A 5,337-nucleotide genomic window follows, 5' to 3' on the forward strand; every position below is an offset into this window, starting at 1 on the left:
TATATATTTAAAAAAGGACTTCTTATTGTCCTTAATCTGGGAAGCTAGTCCCAGTTCCATCTCTGCCTTGGCCTTCCTAACTACCCCACTACATCCCTGAGAAACTGCAGAATAGTCCTCCCTGGTGATGACCCCTTCTTTCCATTGGGTGTAAGCCTCCTTTTTAGCAAGGAGACATTCTCGGATGCTTTTGGTCTGTAAGGGACATAACAGTCCCTTACAGACTTTGGCCTCCTAATCCTCTGACTCCAGTTCAGGCCCTTGCTTCCTGACTTTGCCTACTTCTGCTTCCCTGGGTCATGGATTTCTTAAGGTGATATCTTTTATTAGACCAACTACATAGCTGGGCTTAAGATAGACAAGCTTTGGAATATAAGATATTCTTACTCAGGTCTCTGATTATAGGAAGCTAGGCACAGCATAGGGGAGGGGCTGAGAGAAATTCTCAGGTGTAGCAGACACATAATTAACAAAAGAAAATCAGGTGTAGCAGACAGGCCACTAGTAAAGGAAAAGAAGATGAGTACTGGGAGATCAAGGCCTATCAAAAGGGGGTGAGGCAGTCTCATTTTCCTTATGTGGAAAGTATTCAGAAATTGGATAAATAAAATGGTCCATAAATCCAGTGTCAGTGATTAGTCCTTGGTTTTAGTGTCCAGACAGCTTATGAATTTTTGTTCCCAGGTTCAACTTTTTAAAGGGGATTAGGTAGATTTTCTTTGAGCATTAGGATAGTGAGGTCAGAGACAGAGTGGTTGTTCTGGAGTGGTTGTTCTGTGAGGAATGTGCTCCTAATGATGAGTGTATGTCTCTGTCTTTTAATATTTTTTCTGTGAGCTCATTTTCTTGCATAGTTGCTGTTTAGCTTTACCCACAAAGTTGCCATCAGGGCATTTGGTGCATTGGATCAGGTGCATCACAGTTGGGGAAAGGCATGTGTAGGGGCCATGGATTCTGAGAGTTTCTTTATGGGGTGTTGATAGTCGTGGCAGAGGAGGTGTGCTGACAGGTTAAGCATTGATTGCCACCATTCCACTTGATGTCTGTGAGGCAGTGGAGAGTTTGCTTCTGATGATGAGCTGGCTAAAGTTGGTGGGGCTGTTTTGAAAGCCAGGAGTGGAGGAGCTGGGAATATTTCTCTCAAGGTCTGGTCTTTGTCCAATATAGGTTGTAGTTGATTTGATGATCCTTCTGATTGGTTTCCATGTATTGTGGTAGGTCACCACCAGGGGGTGTGGTCACAGGGGTTTCATATTTGTATTGTAACAGGTTACTGTTGGGTATTTGGATAGCTCTTTCAAGCATGTAGTCTATTTCTATAATGGAATATTATACTATAAAGGCAGACTTCAGGCTGGTCAGGTGGACATCACAGGTGGTATGGTGGTATCTGAGGGCCTGGTTTCAGATAACCAATTTTTTGGTGTGATAGTTTTGTGGACATAAGTATAGTGGTCTATGGGTTTTCTGTATATAGTGGTTTGTAGGGGGCCATCCTAGATGTGAACTATGGTGTTTGAAAAGTTGATGTTAGTGCAGGAGTATTCTAGAAAAAAATTAAAGTTGAAGGATGATGGTTGTCAAACCTGTGATAGAAGTCAACACATGAGTTCAGGTGTTTGGTCCAGTTACTGAAAATATCATCTATATAATACAGGTAGAGTGCAGGTTAATAATGCAATTTTCTAGAACTTATTTCTTTTTAGGTGGCTCACAAAGAGGTTGGCATACTGAGCTGGGGGTCGGGGGCATCCCTGCCCATAGTTTACAGGAAGGGATGACTGTTGAAAGTGAAAGTTGCTATGGGTGAGGATAAAGGAGATGATTTGTGCAATATGTTGCAAATCTGAATCTAATCCATGTTCTTAAAGGTATTTCAGGCAGGTAGCTGTGTCTTTGTGGTGTGTTTAATGTGCAGGCTTATGACATCCATGGTTGCAAGTATGGCCTTCTCAGGGATGTGGCTGATGTTCTGGATTCTGTTGAGGAAGTCTGGGGTGTTTTGTAGGCACCTGTTCTTTGTGTGACAAGTAGTTTCAGGATATTTTCTATGCATCCTGATGAATCTTCAATGAGGGTAACACAGTTAGATATGATGGGTCTGCGAGGGTTGCCTTGTTTGTGAAAATTTGAAAGTATATAGAAAGTCCCTGGGATAGGAGAATTGGAGGTGAGTGGAAGCAGCTTTTTCCTGAAGCTGGTGCAAGAAAGATTTGATGATATTTTCCAATTCCAGAGCAAATTCTAGTGTGGGGTCCTCTCCAAGTTCTTTATAGTGTCTTGTGTCAGACAGTTGCCTGTCAGCTTCATTGATGTATTCTTGACGGTTGAGGATGACTAGTTTCACCTTCGTCTGATGGTTTGAATATTATTTTGTTGTTGAATCATATGGTCTGTATGACTTCTCTCTAAAGGGCAGAGGTTATTGTGGTCATGGCTTTTGCTGAGAGTGTCACTGTTGACTTTCCTTTTGAAACAGTCATGGTAATAGTTTGCTGCAAGGTGTCCTGTTTGATGTTTTATTATTCTTTCTTTTCTCAGTTGTGGCAGAAGAGTTATTAGAGGTGGCGGTGTCCTGGTTGTGGAAGTATTCCTTCATAGATTAGAATTCTTTTAATTCTTCACATATTAGTATCTTGGTAGGTTTTTTCCTCCTGGCAGAAGCTTAAGCCTTTGGAGAGTACTGATATTTCAGATTGGGATAGCGGTGTTGTGATAGGTTGATGTTTGTTTTCAGCGCTCCTGTTTTGATTCCCTCCTGTGCTGTTCATACACTGTCAGGTGGCTCTTATTGTGATAGGTGATTCCACTTTTTCTAATGTTGGATGGCAGTTATCAAGTATTTTTGTTGTATGTTTAGATCTGCTGCATAGCAGTCAGGTTTATCTCCAGGTTAATGTCTCTTACTTTAGTAGCATAAGCAACTATCTCTTGTTTCAGTTCACCTCTTTTGGAGTAGATTAGGTGAAGAAGATGGTTTCTCCAAAGTTCTCCTGCATAGTTGTTCACTGGTTCATGACTCTCTAGAATCAAGCCCCAGTGCTCACAATCTGGTTGTACCCCTGACCCACAACTGCCGCAATCTTTCTTGGGTTTGTTGCTTACCTCTCTATGCTTTAGATTTCCCATGTAAAGCAGGCATTCAATATCGCAAAATGGTTTGGTATAGGGAATATCCGTGTGTTGGCTACAAAGGACCAACTGACAGGATCACCATAAAATTCTAGTTTAGTAGACGGACGCAAAAGTCAGATCATACACCTTGGGACTGATCCCCTCAAACACACACACTCATAGTAGCTAGCTATGAACACTAAGCACTGATGTCAAGATATACCATCCCCAAGTGCTGGAGTCCGCCGTCAATGGCCACTCGAGGCTTCTTTCAGTGCGATATTGCTTCAGAAGGGGGTTGCCAGCTGGTTCTTCTGGCTAGGTAGGCAGGGTGCTGGTCAGGTCAGAGAGGGTGCCATTCGGGGTCATTCTTCGCTGCCTTTTATCCCTCTCTGGCAGACTTTGGTGACTGTGACAGCTGAAAATTATGTCTAAGGTGCTTGCTGAATGCTCTGAAAATCAGACCAAGTGTTTTTCTGTCATTTGTTCAAATATTAAGCTATATGTTGTTGTTAAGAGCCTAAGTAAAGTCAAAGATTAGTAAGGCCTTGTATGTAGTAAGGCCTAGTAAATTTAAGAAAGCCTTGTAGAAGTAGTAGGCCCTGTGGCATAGTAAAAATTAACCTTATCAGAAGAATGGAAGGCTTGTACTGCTATTGGTCAGTCTTAAGGAAAGTTTGCAGTGGGAGAATCTGGATGGCTGTACGTTATCAGCACAGCTCAGAAGTTATGAAATGGCTAGCACATCAGGAAATCATTTAGAAGGAAGATGCAGCTCTATAAAAGAAGCTACTGATTTAAGATTAGCTGGATTTGGTGGGCCCATGGATCTCAAGGAACCCGAGGACTGAATACCAGGGTCCTTCCCAGTACCCCTCAGACAGTGCTGGTTGGGGACACCTGACTTTGCTGAGCTTTCTGGAAAAGAACTTGTTGTACATCAGGCATCAGAGGGGACTGCCCATAAGTTGCCAACATGAATTATTATTGTCATTATCTGTCTTATTATACTATGTGTAGTCGTGTTATTGTTAAGTCAATAAACCTTTCTTCCCTTTTACCCCCAACCACACTCTCAATCCTGAACCCTCTGCAGGAGGCTGGGACATAAACTGGCATCATGAACAGGATTGAGAGGCTCTGGTCTGGAGGGACGGGTCAGAATATAGGGAGTTGGGTGGGCCCCGTTGGCGGCTTTGCATAAGGAAGTGACAGGGATGGAGAATCCTGGGTGGGATAAGGATAGGTTAAGGCCTGCCTGGAGTGACCCGGGAACCGTACCTGATTATCCGGCTAGGTTTGCTGCTGCTGCCCGGGGTAAACCAACAAAAGGTGCCTGTTGTGGCTGCTGGCCATGTGCTTGTGGTTAGGGACCAAAGAGAATGCCCAGCTCCGGAAAAAGGTCACTCAGCTGAGTAAGGTGTTGGAGGACATGAGGGACTCCAACAGTGTAGCATGTGAGGTGGCGCAAGCTACCCAGAGTCACTTGGAAACATTAGAACAGAGAGAAGGAAAAATTATGATCGCGCACGTGGCTGCTTCCCTCCAGAAGAGGGTGCAGTTAGCATAGGCTGTGGACAAGTTGCGACAGTGTCTGTATGGAGAGAAACCAGAAGCTGAGCTCTGGGAAGATCAAGGGGAGGGGACAAATGGAGAGGAGAAGATTGATGACAAGCCTAGTGGCGAACCTCCCCCATATGTCCCTGTCTGGAGGGAGGAACCTAGCCAGGCTTTCCCTGTGGTGGTAACGCGTTCAGGGCCGCAAGGGGGGAATCCCCAAACAGAGCTGTGTTCCTTTACCTGTGCAGAGGTTCGAGATATACAGGAGCAGCACAGGTCCAAGATGGGAAAGCCAGTGATAGACTGGCTACTTCGAGTGTATAGTGCAGGAACTTCTGCGATTTCAGTAAGTCATGCAGAAGCCACTCAATTAGTCCTGTGCCCCAAGCTCCAGTTGCATCAGTTTGCAGGAGGTGATAAAAATGTTACTTTGTTTTCTGCTACAATGCAAGCAACTGCCACCGGTTAGGGTAATATGGAAGAAGAGTTTAACCCTCCCCTCGGGCATGGGCCAATTTAGAGGAGGCTGTCCACTGCTTGTATCAGTTAGTACTAATTGAAATAATTCATGCAGCAGTTTGGACTTGCACGTCAAATGCAGAAGTCGTGACAGCACTGTTGTGGAAGAGGTTATGCCAGCAAGCACCAACAGAGTGCACCTCA

Source organism: Crocodylus porosus, unplaced genomic scaffold (genome assembly GCF_001723895.1).
Source record: "Crocodylus porosus isolate Cpor-Errol unplaced genomic scaffold, CroPor_comp1, whole genome shotgun sequence".
In the NCBI taxonomy this organism is placed as follows: domain Eukaryota; kingdom Metazoa; phylum Chordata; order Crocodylia; family Crocodylidae; genus Crocodylus; species Crocodylus porosus.